General features: G+C 41.6%; 1 protein-coding gene across 4 annotated transcripts in view; it reads right to left on the bottom strand.

Moving 5' to 3' along the window:
• The window catches only part of PRRC1 (proline rich coiled-coil 1), a 40,576-nt gene extending 37,865 nt beyond the window's left edge, over positions 1-2,711 (bottom strand). For 2 of the 4 annotated variants that reach the window (XM_025432529.3, XM_035696990.2), the window contains exon 1: positions 2,541-2,710. The gene's annotated coding sequence lies outside the window, so the exon portion shown is untranslated. Of the gene's footprint in view, positions 1-1,869; positions 2,007-2,514 lie in introns of those variants that run through there. The other 2 variants (XM_049116029.1, XM_035696989.2) reach the window with 2 other exon arrangements.
• Positions 2,712-20,358: the final 17,647 nt, after the last annotated feature.

Below are 20,358 nucleotides of genomic sequence, written 5' to 3'. Positions count from 1 at the left end.
AGTAAATGCAGAGAGACTATTAAGAAGGATAGAATTAGTTTATATAGGAACTAGTAGCACCTAAGACAAGTGCCTATCAACTACAGGGAGGGGTCCTGAGGTAATCCTGCCTTCCAGGCCATTAGGCAATGTCTGAAGACAGTTTTGGTTGTCAGAACTAGAGGGACTACTAACATCTAGTAGGTAAAGACTAGGGGTTCAACTAAAAATCCCACAATGCACAGAAAAGCCCTCACAACAAAGAATTATCTGGCCTCATATATCAATAATGCCAAGAGTGAGCAGCTTTGGCCTAGACTAGTGTGATGACAGAGGGAATAGCGAAGAATAGGTAGCTTCAAAAACTGATTTGGGGACCATGGGCAGAGGTATCACTCACACAACTGGCTATGCCACTCATTTAGATAGGGAATATGAAAAAAAGGTCACGGTGTTGACGTTTTCTTTTTTGGGAAGCGGCATTATACACTGTTTAAAATTGAACATTTAAAAAAAAATAAAAAATAAAAAAAAAATAAAATTGAACATTTTGAGTTTAAGCTCCTTGAAACACTCAAGTAGAGACACTAACGTGGTCTGAGTTTTAACAGTAAGTGTAGGTTTCTTCAGTTTATTCAGTCTCTAAAGTCATGTTCTGGAATGAGGTATTCGAAGAACAGAGTATCAAGTGAAAAGAAAAAAATGATCCGACCAATCCTTGAAAAACTGCCTGGCAGATGAGCTTGCACAGAAGAGTGAGATGACCAAAAAGGAGAAAACCAGGAGACTGTGGTGTCCAAAAGCCAAAGAAATTTCAAGGTGAAAATGGGTAGCAGTAATCAAATGCTACAGAAATGCCAAAATAGGATGATACCTGAAAAAAATGCAACAGATTCTCCAAAGTGAAGATACGAACACAGTGAGAGCTATTTCCATGGGAAGAGAAAGGCTAGAAGCCACTTTTAAATGGACCGAGGAGCACGAAGTGAGCTAGGAATACACAACACTTTCGCAGAGTTTGGTTGTAAATGTCAAGCAAACATATACAGAATTAAGTAATGACCAGGGGTTAGGGAGGCATCATCTTCTCACTCAGTACATCCACTCGCCGCCAAAGGGAGATAACCTGGAACACAGATGGCCTTCTGGGGGACTTAGTCACCCAGTCGAAGCTACCTCTTTTCATCTCCCCATCTTCCTCTGTACAGATGCTAACAAATCCTTTACACTGGCCAGTGGAAGTCTGGTTTAAAGATAATCTTGATCCCTAAAATTAATGAGTGTGTTGGCAAAATAACCTGTGCAACGCAAACTACTTATAACCTACAATAAAGGATCAGTTTCTTTCAATCTTAAAAGACATACTAAGAAAAGGCTTAATGATTTTATTAGATAAATTTTGTGCGCATAAACATTATGCCTTCCACTAAAGAAAAGCTACTGTAATAAAGTAACAGTGAAGTGTGAGAGTTGGTAAAGGTTTTAGCGAGTAAGTCTCAGCATAAAAAAACACTATTAATGTAGGAACATTAAAGAAAGTGACGAAATGACTTAGCAAATGGGAGTCCTCAGTCTCTGGTCAGTCAGACCCTCCTCTTTCAATTTGCTTCCACTGTGGTTTTTTCTGTTACAAAGTGAATGGCTACTGATTAAGAATACAATAAAAGAATTGGAATGATGCAGCTTTGATCAAAGTAAAAACATTAAACGCAAAAACTACCGATGTTCTAACAGTGACGAGCGCCAAAGCAAGAGGAGTTTTGTCTCTGCACTCTCAGCCCTGATCCCCAAATAAACTTCCCTAAAATGATAACTGAAGGAAAGAGTGGACGTACAGGAGAAAGACCGGAACGCCGACACGTGTCCTGTTCACAGGCAAGCACATCTTACCTCTCAAAAACACCTACTCTGAGTGGCAGAAGCGTATACAAATTTTGCCAATCTGGGAGAGCAGCGATCTCGCAAATCTGCCTGAAGCCGGTCCCGGAACAAAGAGCAGAATGCCAAAAACGTCTGCAGAGCTGCTCGGCACACCTCGGGGTTAATAAACTACTCCCCACTGCCGCTCCCGGGGAGCGAACCCGGGAGTCGGGCGAAGGCGGGAAGGGCCGAAACCCCGTGCCTAGGGACGGCGGCCTCCCCGCAGGCTGTGCCACGTCTCCAGGCCGGGCTGGGCCGGGCTAAGGTCCGCGGGCGCCGGCCGCCGCTCCCGCTCCCGCTCCGACCGCCAGCGCGCCGGGAGGCGGGGCCAAGCGGCAGCCGCAGGGGCGCCGGCCCGGTCCGCGCCCCGCGCCCCGCGCCCCGAGGGAAGGGCCGGAACCAGACCCGCGACCCGCACCGGCAGGGGCTGCCCGCTCGGCCAAGGCCCCCGTGCCCCGGCCGCACCCTGCAGGCCCGCAAGCCGGCGCTCGGGAGTCCAGGACCGCCGCGCTCCGACGCGAGCCTAACCATCCCGCGGCGCCGGCCGGCGGCCCGCCCACCTCACAGGGACCGCGCCCGCCGGCGCCCGCATCCCGTCCCGCCGCCCGCACGCACCGCGTCGCTGCCAGGCTGACGCTCACCTGGGGGCCCGACAGGGTGCCTGCGTGGCAGGTGAAAAGTGCGGGACAGGAAGTTCGCGGCGCTCAGACTACCGCCGCGAGAAGACCACGAAGACGCCGGCAGGAGCTCGCCGCCGCGCGTCCCCGCCTCCAAAATGGCCACCGGAGGCGCACGCCCCTGCGGCTGCCACGTCGACCGCGCTCGCGCCGCCCCGCCCTCGCCCCGCCCTCGCCCCGCCCTCGCCCCGCCCTCGCCCCGCCCTCGCCCCGCCCTCGCCCCGCCCCTCGGAGCCTGGTCCGGCCCCGCCCCCTCGCGCCGCTCCGCCCCGCCCGCTGGGATCCCAGTCCGGCCCGCCCATCCCGGAAGGCGGGTTCCCCGCGTCCGAGAACCTCAGGCGCGCTGCTGCCCGCGGACCCGGCGCTGGCCGAGTCCGAAAGCACTTCCCGTAGCAAGGTCATGCTCCCTGCCCACTGCACAGCCCTGCCCGCGAGAACGGCACTCCCCTTAGCAGGTGTGGCTCACGGATCCTGTGCGGTGGCCGCCCACGGAAAGGAGAGGAGCCAGCCAGGGTCTTCGGGTCTAATCCCCACCTGGCCGGCAAGACCCCGCTTCACAAACTGGGGACTTGCAGATGTGCAGAGGTTTCCAGATGACAGCAGTTGCCTACGGAGACACAAAAAGCGGGCGGGGAAAGGGCAGCAGCTACTGTTACTTCTTTGCCAACGACAGTACGTGTACATTCTTTTTCCTATTTAATTGAAAAACCGAAGGCAGAAGTTACCTTTCTAACCTTACGTGCTGCATTTAAAACAGTACCTGAGGGATCCCTGGGAGGCGCAGCGGTTTAGCGCCTGCCTATAGCCCAGGGCGCGATCCTGGAGACCCGGGATCGAATCCCACGTCGGGGTCCAGGTGCATGGAGCCTGCTTCTCCCTCTGCCTGTGTCTCTGCCTCTCTCTCTCTCTCTATCATAAATAAATAAAAATAAAAGAAAAACAGTACCTGAAACAGTATGTACTCAATAACTTACATTATTAAGTAAGTAAGTGAATGGTGTGCAATAGAGGAAAATAAGGAATTTAAATTCAGAAGCCTGGGTTTCTTGGGTGCCTGGGTGGCTCGGTCGGTTAAGCGCCTCCCTTGGGCCGAGGTCATGATCCCAGGGTCCTGAAATGAAGCCCGACCTCAGGCTCCCTGCCCATAGGAGAGAGTCTGCTTCTCCTTCTTCCTCTGCCACTTCCCCTGCTTGTGCTCTCTTCTCTTTCTCTCTCTCTCAAATAAATTTTAAAAATCTTAAAAATAATAATAATAACAAGTCTGAGTTTGGGTCTGAGACTAAAAGTCAAAATGAAAAGTATGAAAGCACCTTTTAAACCATTGAGCGTTGAACACATGAAAAATTGTTTTTGTTGCTTCCAAATTCTTTTAGGAATCCACTTATAGTTTTCACATTAATGGATCTCTTGGACTTGACAGGTGTGAGCAGTCTATAATGCCTCACTAAAAAGTTGATAGTATTTAACTATGCCCTGACTTCGGATCTTCCTTTGCAACTGCAATGGGTTGTTCCTTTGGGTGGTGACTCTTATCCTATCCCTAGAGAATGTGTGTGGGTGGTTATCTAGGTTACTTTTCTGAAAGTTCTCTTTGGGTGGGGCTGAAAGTAGTCACTATCTCCATCCTCTTTGGTGGACACCCTTAATAGCTATAAGGTCTATTTTCTTCATTCAGTCAACAAATATTTATTAGTGGCTGCAATGTACTGAGCATTAATACTGGAAATGTAGAATGAACAAGACAGACAAGGTCCTGACGCTTAGGAGGCTTTCATTTTCTCAGGAGAGGGAGAGGCTGTGGACAGGAAAACAGACTGTTGAGGATGGGCACTTTCAGGAAAATCAATAAACCGATCTGTTATAGACAGTAATGGGCCACTTTGGATAGGATGGATAAGCAAGGCTTCTGTGAGGTGGTGAGATTTGAGGAGAGGCCTGTGGTTATCTGGCTAGAAGGAAGGACACACAAAGTCTCTAAGGGAGGGTGCTTGGCACCTTTGCAGAACAAGGAAACTGAGACTGGGTGGTAAGAAATGAGGTCAGAGAGAGAGAGCAGGGCCAGATCATATCTGCTGGCCTTGCTGGCCTCAGTAAGACCTTTAGGTTATAGTCTGAGAGAAATGGGAAATAGAAAGTTTTGAGAGGATGACAGGCAAGATTTGACTTCTGTGTTAAATCACTCTCTGATTGTTGTGAGTATAGGGGCATTGATGAATAACACAGGATGGCCAGTAATGCCCCCTTGGTGGCTTGAGTAGCTAATTGGTAGGGGGGAGGGGTGGTGCATGGTCTAGATATTTTTTTAAAGATATTATTTATTCATTCATAAGAGACAAGGAGAGAGAGGTAGAGACATAGGTAGAGGGAGAAGTAGGCTCCCCGCAGGGAGCCTGATGTGGGACTCCATCCCAGGACCCCGGGATCACAACCTGAGCGAAAGGCAGACACCCAACCACTGAGCCACCCAGGTGCCCCAGTCTAGATATATTTTGAGGATTGAGTTGTCATGATTTACTGATGGACTGAACATGAGCTGTGTCAGTTTCCTTAGATTGCCCAATAAATCACCACAACTGGTTAGATAAGAACAAGTCATTTTTTCTCTCACAGTTGTAGAGGCCAGAAGTCCAAAATCAAGGGTCTGCAGGAATTCTCCAAGGACTTTGGGAGAGAATCCACCCTGTCTCTCTCATTTCTGGTGGATCCAGATGTTCCTTGGCTTGTACCTGCACAACTCCAATCTCTACTCATCTCCACATGCCTTCTCTCTAGTATCTCTGTGTCTCAAACTTCCCTCAACCTTTCTAAGCATACCTACCATTGCATTTAGGGTCTGTCCTAAATCTGGAATGATCTCATTTCAAGATCTTTGGGGGTCTAAACCCAATTCCCAAATAAGCTCATCTATGCAAGTTCCAGGTAAATGTGTCTTTTGGGGAGGCCACTATGCTGCCTGCTACATGGGCCATGAGAAAGACGAGTCAACAAAATAAGCAAGATTATCACCTTGAACTGAATTTAAAACGTTATATGTTCCGCTTACCACTTTACATTTAAACTTCAAAAGAACTTTGTGTGGCAAGTAGTAGTATTGTTCCCATGTAAGAAATTAGAAGGGGCGCCTGGGTGGCTTAGTGGGTTAAGCATCTGCCTTCAGCTCAGGTCATGATCTCAGGGTTCTGGGATCCAGCCCCCATCTTGCTGTACCACCAAGCCTCCCTACTCAGTGGGGAGTTTGCTTCTCTCCCTCCCTCTGCCCTGACCCGCCGTTTGCTGTTCTTGCTCTCTCTCGTTAAAATAAATAAAATCTTAAAAAAAAAAAAAAAAAAGGAAACTAAGGCTCTGAGAATTGTGTGTAGATCTGGAGCTGAAAGCCAGAATTCTTTAGCTGTACCCCAACTGCTTGCCTACCTTGAGCAGTAAGAAAATGTGGGGGTAGTAAGAAAAATGTGGTCTTAGATGGAGAGCAATGAGGGGCATTGACAGGAAATTACAGCCTAATGAGAAAAAAAGATCTGCTTAGTTTTTTTGGTTACTGCTAACAGATCTCACCAAGTTTTTCCTTATACGCAGTCCCTCATATATAAGACAGTCCATTTTTGAGCAACGAGAGATTCAGTGTTATGGTGACATTTTGATTTTATTGCACACGGGCCAAAAACTATTTCCCCACATGAGATGGGGCTTTTTCCCAGCTCATTTTAAAGTCTATTCTTACGTATTCTCCAAACAGTCCATAATATGTGCAATATTCATATGAATACTGAAGCACATATTTTGAAGGGGGAAGGAGAAGAGGCTGGGATTCTGGGCATCTGCAGCATTATCAGGAGTAAATGCAAACTGAACCTGGTCAGAAATACCATGGGCTCTGTTGAGAAAATGGTCCATGAGCTACACAACCACAGAAGACACTTTAGCAGGTATATCAAGGGTATTGGCCAAGCCACAGAGACGGGGAGCTCACACCCATGCAAACAGGATATATAAGTTCTTCCAGCGACTAGGAAAAAGAAGTGTTGACTCGAACATTACATAGGGCATAGTTGCTAAACAATTATTCATTGTTTAACTGGAATTCAAATTTAGAAGCCAAGGAAGGTGTGACTTAGAGTCTGCAAGGCAATTAGGTCTATATATATTAGGACATAAGTCTTGGTACAAGACAACCTGGATCGGAATCCTGGCTCTAGCACGTACTAGGTCAACAGCTAGTGTTGGGCATGTCACTTGACATGCCTTGATTTCTTCACCTATAAATTGAGAACTTATATTAATACCCATCTTGTAGTTTCTTGCTTGAGGATTTAATGACTTCACATGTGTGAAGTGCTGGCAACCGTGAACAGTGCCCAACCCAGTTTTCTCTATGTGTTAGCACTCATTCTTTGACTTATAAATTGCCTAAATATTCATCTGACAATGACTTTTAAATCAAAAAGGATTTTACATAGGTGAGCTTGAATTGTAATTTCCAAATAAAGGTTTGATATGCTTGCTTGTTTATTGTCAACTAAAAAGGTCCTTTAGTTGTAAGGAGGGTGGTTCTGCCTCTCAGTTTGCCCAGGACACTCCCAATTTAGGACTGCTGTCCTAGTATAGTTATTTCAAGTTCCCTCCTTTGGTTCTCAAAAGTATTCCAGTTTGGGCTTATGGTCTTATGGTCATTGTGGTTATAGAGATATTAGGAAGTTATCCTTCTTAGCCCTTCTTGCACATGTGAGTTGCAGTGTGAACATTTTAATACCTGCCTCTCAAACATACATATGTAATCCTTGTTACTCGAGTCCATTTCTATTTGCTATGAAGGAGAACTAGCTTCTCTTCCCTTTTTTTTTTTTAAGATTTTATTTATTTATTTGAAAGAGACAACGAGAGATAGCGTGCACACAAGAGAGAGAGAGAGCATGAGCAGGGGAAGCAGAAAGGAGTAGGGGAGAGGGAAAGGGAAAAGCAGACTCCCAGTTGAGCAGGGAGCCCAGCATGGGGCTCGATCCCAGGACCCCGGGAGCATGACTTGAGCCAAAGGTAGATGCTTAACTGACTGAGCCACCCGGGTGCCCCTCTAACTTCTCTTTCTAAAATATATATTTATAAAGGCATTATACAACTCATTGTCTGAATGATAAAATTGTAAGAATTCAAATTTACTTTCTAGATACTTTACTCTTTCTGAATCTTCCTCCATATTCCCCAACCACCAGCTGCACACATCTGCCCCCCAAAACCCATATGCCTTAGCTTCTCTCAGTCCCTCTACATGAAATGTTTTTTTCCTTTTCTACCTTCTACCAATAGGTACACCTTATTTTTTAAGGACCTGCTCCAAGTTTTCTTCCATCATGAAAACTTTCACACTGCACATTTGTTGGCTATACACATCTATAGCCCCTCTTTGTTTATGAGCTCCTATGTAATAACTTTGTTTTTAAAATTGCAATACAATCAAATTTTTAGAGTACTCTATGAACATTTTATCGAATTGATTTGAATTTCCAGTGAAGACTGATGTATAGTATACATAGTGCAAAGAGTCTTCATAATACTTTTTCTCCCCTAGCTATGATTTTATGAAAACTAATCCTGTAGGAAACAGAACAAATATGCCTCCTTTGGAAAAGGAGAAATTTCATTTTGAACAAGGAACCATAGAACCAAAATAGTTCTCTGCCCAAGGAAACACTGTTAATATGCAATAACATATTACAAAGGATTTAAAAATTTTTTCTAGACTTTTATATTTTTGCAAAGTTAAAAGTTTGCATAACTTCAACCCACAGCTCCCAGTGCAAAACAACTCCTAAATATTTATATCTTATAGTAGTGTTTCTCAAGTCTTTGAATTCATAGAACACTTTTTCCCTTTAGGTTTTCTATCAGTTTAGAAAAGAATAGGAAGCATAACACAGATGTTCTTACAAGCACCTTCATTTTCAAACAATGTTTAAGGCTGACTAGTTGCATCCATTCCCTTGGGCAATTCAGGATTTCTCCTAGGCTTAGAAGTGAAATCTGGTGAAGAGAGCCTAGGAGACAAACGAGTCCAATACCTTTCATTCACATATCAGCCCAACTGCTTGTGGGCAGGGGTTCCATGGCCTTCTCCCTGGGGTCTCACAGAACCGCTTCAGAGCAGGTCATCAGGATGAAGCAGAAAACACGCAGGATTGGGTATCTAGTACTAGCGCTAATTAATGATGCAGCTCTGGAGTTACCTTCTCTGAACTTTCGTTTCCTCCCCTGACAAGTGAAGGATAGCTGAGAGATTTCTGCAGCAGATGTTAATTATAGTTGGCTTCCTAACCAGACAAGCAAAGAAAACACTAAGGCATTTGTACTTAACCAACACAGACGGAAAATCCTAGATGAAGTCTTTGAACATGGAATTGAGCATGAGGATGATATACACTGTGATTAAGTAGGCTTTTTTCCCCAGGAAAGGTAGGGTGGTTCCACTTCAGAAAAATGTTTAACCTGATAAAGGGCATCAACAGAATCACAGGGCAAATATCATACTTAATGACAAGATATTGAAAGCATTTCTCTTAGCCAGGAGCAATGTAAAAGGAGATAAAAGTTTCCATCATGACAGTGAAAAAAGCAAAACTTTCTTATTTGAAATAAAAATTCCTGTTGAAATGATCCAACATTCAGTCCTTGGGCCTCTTTGCCAAGCTGCTAGTGGCTCCCTTAGCCCATTATCCTAATGATTCCTGCATTTATATTTCCAGCCATAACATTACTCCTGAATTCCGCAACTATTCAATAGCTTTACTTTGGTGTCTAGTCAGGAGACTAATTAAAACTCTAAACGTTTGGGAAAAAAAAAAAACAAAACAACAGCATGTTCCATTTGCACTCCCTTAGTCGGCAAATGGCAACTCTCCTTTTCCAGTCACTTTTATAAAACACACCTGGATCTCAGTCAACATCCACAATGATAAGTCATGCGGATAGACTCTGCCCCTGATACGCTATGAGGAAAATGGTGCTTTTCTCTCCCAAACCTGTCATCCTGCTGTAATCATGAGAACAGAGATGAATTCTATGATGTATCTGACCAGTGTTCCTCCAAACTGCCAAGGTCATCCCCAGTGAGGAAAGTCTGAGAAATCCTCACAGCCAAGAAGAGTCTAAGGAGACCAAACTACCAAATGCAATGTGGTGAGGACACAAAACACCCCCATCCCCCAAATAAGAACAAGAAAAGGCTTTTTATTCAGAGCTTGAAGGAGTGTCAGCCACCACTGCTTGTGTTTTGGCAGAGACTCAAAGGCAAGCAGTGGGCTGGGAAAGCTTGAGAGTGGCAAGAGGGGAAGGCTTCAGGTCCACCCTGATTGCAGGCTGCTGGCAGGAAGAAGCTAGATTCTAACTAGAAGCACAGGCATTCTCTGTGATCAGTTAGGAGTGTGTATTTGGCTTTCTCTGGTTGGCCCTAAATCGGAAGCTGTCAATTATTAATCCAACCGTGGCCACTTGAGGCTGATACTACAAGGGTGGCTGTTTGGCTTCCTGGGCAGGTTGCTACAGGGTCAGAGGTCTATCTATATGCACGGCCTGGCCACAGTCCATGTGTACATACAGTCTCTCAGTGGTATCCTGGTTGAGATCCTGGAACTGAAAAGGACATGAGGTAAAAACCAAGGAAATCTGAAGGCAAGGATGGACTCTAATTAATAATGGAGCAACAGTGGTTCATTTTCTGTAACATATGTGCCACACTGATGTGAGATGTTAAAAAGAGAGGAAACCAGGGGTGGGGTATAAGGCAACTCTGTACTATCTTCTCAATCTTTCTGTGAGTCTAAAACTGGTGTGAAAAATAAAGTATGTTTTTGAAAACCCATCACCTTGGAGAAATCCTCAACTCCTTGCCTTCTCTCACCCTCTATACCCAATCCTTGTCCTTAGTCGGGATTTGACCACAGCCCCTTCATTCTGCTGCTGTCACTGTAGGCCTGACTTCATCATCTCTCACCTGGAAGTCTTCACTAGCACCCCAGGGGGCCACCTGCCTCCACCCCTGCCTCTAGGGCATATTAACACAGAGCCACACAGTGGCTGACCCAGCTAGCAGGATCCAGCCCCCAGAACTCTGCATCACTGCCCACCAACCTTCCCCTTGCTCATCCACTCCCACACTGGCCTCCATGATGTTTCTCAAGTGCCAAAAATAACATGAACTAACTCCTGTGTTAGAAGAGATCAGGGTCAGTAGGGAAGGTGATATACCCAAAGCAGGCAAACACAGGGAAGAAAATTGGGGGTCTTCTAACAGCACAAAATGACATGGAGTCCACGACCCCTGACACAGCAGCTGCATGCTGCCTTGGAAACACCTTATCTTTTTTGTACAGCTTTTGGGATCAGAGGAATTTGCAGCTGGCAATCAGGAGATGCATCTTGGTGGTTTTGTGATTTAATCTATTTGTCATGCACCATTACTTTTACGGAATAGGCTTTTCCTTTTTGAGACTCTCTCTTCCCTTGGATGCTGCACTAATTGCTTCTCCTACTCCCTCTGACTACTACTTCTGTCTTATACAATTTATTCTTTTAAGTCCCCCTGTCTTATTTGAGAAATACCTATTTCACATGCAGCTCATGCACTGGAGTCATTGAACAAAGGTTTAAATACCGGCTGTCACATTTTGTTCCTGCTATGCCCAGGCACACACTTAGAGGAGAGCCAACAGAAGGACTTCTCTCACATTCCAGCTATTGAGACAGGCAGGAAGCAGCACACAGTGGACAAATCTTCACTCTGGTTTGTAACATTCACTGTGTACCACCCATCAGGGCCCTCACTCCCTGCTTCCTCCTCTATTTACCTCCTGCCACCAATGCATTCCACTTTTAAAGACTGCTAATCTCACGTATACATTCCCTACTTATAGACAAGAGAAAGAATCTACTCTGAGAGTTTTAACAGAAACCCTCAGTTCTTTTTTTTTTTTAATTTCTAAAGATTTTATTTATCTTTTTGTCAGAGAGAGAGAGAGAGAGAGAGCACAAGTAGGCAGAGAGGCAGGCAGACGGAAAGATAGAAGGAGGCTCCCCACAGGGCAGGGAGCCTGACTTGGGGGCTTGATCCCAGGACCCTGAGATCATGACCTGAGCATAAGACAGACGCTTAAACAACTGAGCCAGCCAGGCACCCCAGAAACCCTCAGTTCTGCATGTCTGTCTCTAATGCTTCTCTAAAACCTCAGTTCTCATTTCTAACCACCTAGAAAGCTCACCATCTTCTCAAATTCAGTAGGGTAAGAGATAAACTCATCAACTTACCCATGAAACTATTTTAAGATTTTGCCTTTTCAATTTCATTAATACTATCACTATTATCCAGTGCTCAGAAGTACTATTTGACAGCTCTCCCTCTTCCACCAACCATACTCATCAAGCCCCAGACCTGCTAGCACTTTGGATTGCTCTTGTGAAGCTCTGTGGGCCTGTAGGAAGCTAGGAAGACTTCCAATTGAGTCATGATGAAGTCTAGGCTAAGATGATAGCAGTAGCACAGTGGGCTTGTGCTCAAATACCAATCCTACCTAAGTCAGCAGTTAGGTCTTTCCAGACTGCATCCTAGAAGCACAGCTCTCTCTTAATTAGTAAGCGTAAATCCAAATTTTCTTTCACATGTTAAGCACTTCTTAAAAGTTTGATTTGATTTGGTATTGTTTTCATAGGTAATAGATGGACACAGTACAAAAGTCAAAGGTCCAAAAAACTGCACAGTAATAAGTTTCTCCCACAAGCCTGTTCTCCAACCTCCTAGCTCCCTTCCTCAGGGATGACCACTGCTCTGTATATCATAAACACACATCTACACATATTCTTTCTCTTGGGTTTTTTACACAACTGGAAATATTATACCTCAGTGCTGAGGGTATGTGTGTGTGTGTTTGTGTATAAAATACCACATCTCTCTCTCTCTCTACACACGCACACACACACACATATACACTTGCACACACATAGATCTCAGAGCTCATCTGCTATCACTATGTTTACAACCACTTCATTTAAAAGAGCTACATACACTTCCATTAAATGGACTACATTGTCAATAATTTCTTAAACTGGCACCAGTTCCTGAACATAGTTAATTCCAATCTTTTGCTAATAGCAGCAAATCTATACTGATTCTACTTAGTTACATGTCACTTTACATACATACAAGCATATCTGTTGAATGAATTCCCCTAAGTAGAGTTACTTGATCAAATGGTATCTGTATTTGGAATTTTTTTTAAACTGTTCAATTTTGCTTTTATTTTTTAAAGATTTTTATTTATTTATTCATGAGAGAGAAAGAGAGAGAGAGAGAGAGAGAGAGGCAGAGACACAGGCAGAGGGAGAAGCAGGCTCCATGCAGGGAGCCTGACGTGGGACTCAATCCTGGGTCTCCAGGATCAGGCCCTGGGCTGAAGGCAGCGCTAAACCACTGAGCCACCTGGGCTGCCCCTGTATTTGGAATTTTGATAAATACTTCCAAATTTCTCTGTGCTGGAAACTTACTAGTTTATACTCTCACTACCTCAGTATGACACCTGCTTTTCTACCTCTTCTCCAAATACACTTTGTTATTAAATATTTGAGTCTTTGCTGCAATTGCCAAGTGGAAAAGGCATCTCGTTGCATTTATCTTATGAAGAGTGAGACTGAGCATTTTATGCGATTAGACGTCATTGTATTTCCTTTGAACTGATCTTTATCTTACATTATATTATTGATTTTTAAAAATAGTTTATAGGAGGTTTTTAGGCAATAAAAATTAGACCTATTTATGCCAAATATATTAAAAGTATTCAGTCTCTTTTGTAGTTTGGATTTTGACTTTGTGGGGTTTTTATGTGCGTGTGTTGCCATGTAGAAATTTCTGCTCTTTCTAGAGTCAAAGTTATTAGCTTTTTATAGCCGATCCATCTCTATTACAATAAAAGATGACATTTTCACTGGAATCCTATTACATAAATAGGTTGTGGTAGAGGAAATTGACATCTTTATAATGCTTTGTCTTCTTATCCAATAGTCTTTTTTATGCCCCAATAGGATTCGATTGTTTACAAAATATAGAACTTTAGCATTTCTTAACTTTTCTTAGGTATTTTACCTTTTTTTCTCATTGTTGCCAATAGTCTTTTCTTCTCCTGCATTTCCTAATTGCGTATTACTTGTATACAGCAAGGCTAGTTATTCTATCATATCAATTTTGTAACCATTCACCTTATAGAACTGGCTTGCTTCCAATAGCCAATGAATTGATTTGCTTTTACGTACTCATCCTTTACCATATTTACACCTTTTATTTATTTCTCTCATCTAACTTCCTTAAATTAACTAAGATTTTGTTTGTGGCCTACAAGTTGGCCCATTAACTCCAATATTTTACAGATGTGTGAAAATAACACAAAGACATGATAACTAAATTCCATGCAAAGCCAGTATACCTATTATTTTCATTATTTATATATTCCGTGGACAAACACTTCTTCCTTTGCTATGTCATGAACTGCGATGCGGGAATTAAAATATTCAATACTTAATGGGTCTCTATTTCCTCTTGTGTTTCCTGTAATTTTTGCTTTAATTATGCTGCTACAAGGTTATTTGACACGTAAGTGTCCATAATGGTGAGATCACCAAAATGGATTGTACCATTTACCGTTTTCTTCACATTTGCCTAATAGGAAGGCCTTTGGTCATTCTTTAATTTTCAATTTTTAGGAGTTATTTTATTTTAGGCAGATCTCTTGAATTTGGAAATATGATTAAATTTTGTTTTATTATTCAAATATTTTTTCTTTCAATGAGCTAATCAACTTACTTTTACTTATATGACATGTATGTTTAGTTTTTGATATATTTTTATAATATTTTTATACTGCCTATAATGTATTTGTGTGTATTATCTGATAATTTAGAAAGCTCATGTTTTTATTCTAATGATTACCTTCATAATTACTACTTTATGCAATATATTTGACTCCCTGTAAAGCACCTATGGAAAATGAGACCAGAATATACCCATGGCCATTAATTATTGCTACCCACCCATTTTTAGCTGGTTATATATTTTTGGCAGTATCTACCCTTATGTTTTATTTTTTTAATTTATTTTAAAGATTTTAAAAATAATTTATTTGAGAGAAAGAGACAAAGAGAGCACGATTGGGGTTGGGACGGGGCAGAGGGAGAGGGAGAAGCAGACTCTGCTGAGCAGGAAGCATGATGTGGGGCTCCATCCCAGGACCCTGAGATCATGACCTGAGCCAAAGGCATACACTCAACTGACTGAGCCACCCTAGCGCCTCATCTACCCTTATGTTTTTAAATCAAACACCCATGTTATTTGATTTATTGGTTTAAAACAGTTCCCAAGAGCCTTCTCATCTTCCAGGCTGTATCGCCAATCTTAAACCGTTACCTCATTTGAGAGACAAAACCAGATACTAGGACAAGCCAGAAACCCAGTCCCTGCAGCAGAAAATCTGACAGGGCAAATGCAAAAATCAGTAGCTATTGGCAAAATCGAGATCTTATAGTTTCAGAAATCTGGAGAAAGAGGAGCAAGGAAGCATCAAGGCAAGCAACACTTTTCAGTTGTATTTGGAGAGGCAAAATAAAATGGACTTTGCTTTTAACACTATTCATGAAAACGGAGTAGTCTGTAACGTTTGTCAAGTGGGAAGCTGTGAAGGAGGTCAGGGAAGGAACGTTTATGTTCTGAACGTGGGGTTTTGGCTGCCACTATCTATAGAAGAGAGGGTGCTTCTTGCTATAAAGCTCAACCCTATAATTGAAGATTAAGAGGTAAAATGGGCTTTGCTTCTTTACAGTGTCAAAGGTCGATCTCCTTGTTAGATCATCTCTTGCAACTCTAACTGTACTTTTGATTCTGCACTGCACTGCACCTGGCAAGTATTTGCACCATCTTGTCCTCTAACATTTACTGTCAAGTATTCACGTCCACAAAGAAAAGGAGAGCTAGAGCAGTTAGTAAAGGTGTAGTACCTGATGTATACCAGGTTCTTTCTGGAGCTTTTTAGATGTCAGCTAGCTCAACCTCCCCTAACGTTTTTATGTTTATATTCTGAGAAAAATGAACCTTTAAAATGGAAGAGCCAAAGCCCACACAAATTATAAGTTATAGGATTCAAATTTTTGCCAGATTTCAAAACTCTCTCTCTTTTCTCATTTTTAATTATTACTCTCTATTTTAGAGCAGTTTTAGTTTACAGTAAAATTGAGTAGAAAGTACAGAGAGAGAGAGTTCCATACACCACCCCCAACCAAAGTTTCTCCATTTTAACATTTTGCATGAATGTAGTATGTTTGTTACAAGTGACAAACCGATACTGATGATATAATTTTACTGTCTTAAAATCCGCCAGTGGTCCACCTGTTCATCCATGCCTCTTTTTCCCTGACTCCATGGCAACCATTAATCTTTTTTAATGACTCCATAGTTTTGCCTTTTCCAGAATGTCATACAGTTAGAATCATAACCGTATTTAGCCTTTTAAGACTGGTTCCTTTTACTTGGTATTGTGCATTTCAGTTCTTCCTTGTCTTCTCATGGCTCAATGGCTCATGGCTCATTTCTTTTTATCACCGAATAATATCCTGTTGTATGGGTGCACCACAGTTTGCTTATATATTCACCTACTGAAGAATACCTTAGCTGCTTCCAAGTGTTGACAGCTATGAAAAATGAGGCTATAACCATGCACTTTTGTGTGGATGAAAGTTTGCAACTCATTTGGGTAAATACTGTGATGGTTGAATTATAAGGTAAGAGCATGTTTAGCTCTGTAGGAAACTACCAAACTGTCTTCCAAACTGGTTGTGCCATTTTGCTGTCCCACCAGTAAGGGATCAGAATTGTTGTTCTTGCACATCCATGTCAGCATTTAGTGGTGTTGGTGTTGTGGACTTTAGCTGTTCTAAGAGGTATGTTGTGGTGTCTAATGGATGCTTTAATTTGCAATTCCCTAATAACATGTGATGTTGAGCAGTCTTTCCATTTGCTTATTTTTCTATCTGTATATCTTCTTTGGTGATGTGTCTGTTCAGATCTTTTGGTAATTAAAAAAAAAGATTTTATTTATTTATTCATGAGAGATGGGGGTGGGGTGCAGAGGGAGAGAGAGAAGCAGACTCCTCGCTGAGCAGGGAGCTCAATGTGAGGATCCATCCCAGAACCCTGGGATCACGACCTGAGCCAAAGGAAGACAGCCACCCAGGCACTCCTCTTTTAGCAATTTTAAATATCAGGTTGATTGTTCTCTCATTCTTAATTTTAGGACTTAGATTTTTAAGGGGTGATTTTAGTCTTCCAGGAATTGTTCTACACTACCTAGGTTATCAAGGTTGTGGGCATAGAGTTGTTCCTAATATTCCTTTATTATCCTTTTAATATCCTGAGATTGCAGTGATAACCTTTATTTCATTTCTGACATTAGCAATTGTGTCTTCTCTCTTTCACTCTTAGCCTTGCTAGAAGTTTATCATTTTATTGATTTTGTCAAGGAAACAACTTTTGATTTCATTAATATTCTCTATTAATTTCTTGATTTCAATTTTATTGATTTCTGTCCTCATTTTAATTTTCATCTAGTTCAACATATTTTAAAAATCTCTTAAGATTTCTTTGCTCCTGTGTTAGAACTGTGCTGCTTGATCTCAAGCAGAGTGAGACTTTACAGCTTTTCTTTCTGTTACTGATTTACTGATTTTGAGTTTAATTTCATTGAAGGCTGAGAACATACATTTTATTATTTCTCTTCTTTTGAATCAGTTAAAGTGACTTCTGTGGCCCAGAATGTGGTCAGTCTTGGTACATACTCCGCATGAGCTCAAGAAGAATATGTATTCTGCTGCTGAAGTATTCTATAAATGTCAATTAAATTCATTTGATTGATGTTGCCTTTCAGTTCAACTAGATCCTTGATGATTTCCTGCCTGCTGGATGTACCAATTACTGATAGAAGGGATGTCGAAGTCACTAATTTTAATAATGGATTCATTTATTCCTCCTTGCAGTTCTATCAGTTTTTGCCTTATGTATTTTGATGCTCTGTTGGTAGTTGCACACAGTAAAGTTGTTATATCTCCTTGATGAAGTGACCTTTCCTTTTTCAGAGATTTTATTTATTTGAGAGAGAGAGAATGAGCAGCGGCAAGAGGCAGAGGGAGAGGGAGAAGCAGACTCTCTGCTGAGCAGGAAGCCCAACACAGGGCTCAATCTCAGGACACTGGGATCATGACCTGGGCTGAAGGCAGACGCTTAACTGACTCAGCCACCCAGGCACCACACAAAGTGATCTTTTCGTCACCTCTTTATCCCTGAGTAATTTTTCTTGCTCCAAAGTCTGATTTCTCTGAAATTAATAGAGTTACTCTCACTTTTTAAATTACTATTAGCAGAGTATATCTTTTTCCATTCATTTACTTTTAATCTATATGTGCGTTTATATCGGAAGTGGGTTTCTTGTAGACAACATATAGTTGGGTTTTGTTTTTTAAGCAGTCTGATAGTCTGCATCTTAAAGTGGTGTGTGTAGACCACTGATGTTTAGAGTGATTATTGCAATAAACTAACATCTACCATATTTTTTGCATTTTCTATTTATTGTCTTTTTTCTCTTCTACTCTTTTCCTGCCTTTTATAATTCCAACTATTTTATGATTCTATTTCTCTCTTCTCCTAGTATGTAAATTATACTTGAAATTTTTTTGTAATGGTTGTCCAAAAGTTACCGAGACATTTACAACCAAGTCTGCTTTAGAATAATATGGTACCACTCCACAAGTGATACTCATTCCTTATGACTGAGTATTCTCAAATCTTCCCTCCCCCCTTATGACATTGTTTTTTTTTTAAAGACTTTTAATTTATTTATTTATTAATGAGAAACACAGAGAGGAGAGAGAAAGAGGCAGAGACACAGGCAGAGGGAGAAGCAGGCTCCATGCAGGGAGCCCGACGTGGGACTCTATCCCGGGGTCTCCAGGATCACACCCTGGGGCAAAGGCGGCGCTAAACTGCTGAGCCGTTAGGGCTGCCCTATGACATTGTTTTTACTAATTTCATTCTTCACAAGCTATAGTCATTGAATACATTGGTGCTATTATAATTTTGAACAACCTGGTAACTGTTATGTCAATTAAGAATAAGTAAAAGACTACGTTCATATATTGCTTCTGTCATGTTCTTCCCTTCTCTATGTAGCTCTGTTTCTTACCTGTATCATTTTCTTTCTTTCTGAACTTCCTTTAACATTTCCTGCTATGCAGGCCTACAGTTACCAAATTCCCTCAATTTTTGGTTTTTGAGAAAGCCTTTATTTCTCTTTCACTTTTGAAGGTAACCTCATTGGACACAGAAATCTACATTGTGGGTTTCTCTTTTAGTGATTTAACCATTTCACATTAGTTTCTTTTTACACCTGCTTTCAGGTTGCCTTGAATATGTACAATTCTTATTTTTCTGTCCTAATTCCAGCTATTCGTAGATTTTGGGCATTAACATGATCTTATGAACACTCTGCTTTACAATTTGATTATAGCCTCATTGTACACTTATTTGTCACAAACTTACTATTTCCTAGGTGCTGCTTCTAGCATTTTACCATGACTACATTCTTGTCATAACAACTCTCTGGAATAGAGATTATTATCATCCCCATTGTATAGCAGAGGTAACTGAGGCAGATAGAGACAAAGTTTCCCAGGGTAATGAGCATGTACTGATGGCACCCAGGCTTCAACTAATTCCCTAGGTCCAGAGTGCTCTCATAATCTCTTGGTATGATCAAGAAATTGAAAATGGAAGCATAGCTGATCATGAAAACATTCACTATAAAATATCAGTTTTCATCATCCTCTCAGCTTTTATCGCTTAAAAAAAAAAAAAGAACATCTCTCTCCACTAAACTATAAACTCTGTAAGAACAGGGACTTGCTTTATTGTTACAACTCAAAGGACTGGGTACTCAATAAATGATGATTTGAACCAAATGAGATCATGACAGTTTAGCAATAATTATATACCTTTTAAGAACATTAAAAGAACAATTTGACTTATTTATTAATGAAATGTGTACAAATTAAAAAACAACCTAGAATTGAGAAAGACGAAAGTGTTGTTTAACAGTAAATATTCATCAACATATACACATGGAGAAGATATTCTCTTCCTGTTGTAAGTAAGCTTGTTACTTTTCCTCAAGCACATAAAGACAGTATATCTAAACAGTATTAAGAGCCTCATCCAGTGCTTTCTAAATTCTCTAATGGTAATAATTTAATCTCTTAGTTTGAAAATATATTTGTGGCATTTTTATAAATACCCACTAGGGGGCGAGATAATGTGTCTTGTAAGTATCTTGGATGAAAAGAATAGGCTATTGGCATAGCGCCAGTGAGGTACCTCCACTCTTTGCCACCATGGACACTCCATTTAAAGTGAAGCAGCTATCTGAATTCTTAAAAATTTAAATAAATCTTTCGTGAAATTTGATCCTTAATTTGTCTTACTGTTTCCGGGAATATTCTTTTTGGGCCAGAAGAGGGAGCTCAAAGCTTTTTCTTTTCTGACTTCAGCACTTAACTGCCTAGACTCTTCATCTTTAAGATCTTGTATTTTCCTAGATTTTTTAAAAAAGATCGACTGAAGCGCAGGCAGTGTGCCCTTATATGCCTACTTGGTTAAAAAAAATAATTGCCATTAAGGAATTACTTATAATAATATGAAAATATTATCTCAGTATCACAG

Source organism: Canis lupus, chromosome 11 (assembly GCF_003254725.2).
Source record: "Canis lupus dingo isolate Sandy chromosome 11, ASM325472v2, whole genome shotgun sequence".
NCBI classification, from domain to species: Eukaryota; Metazoa; Chordata; class Mammalia; order Carnivora; family Canidae; genus Canis; species Canis lupus.
The sequence above is the reverse complement of the archived record's forward strand: the minus strand, read 5'-3'. Positions and strand labels throughout refer to the sequence as shown.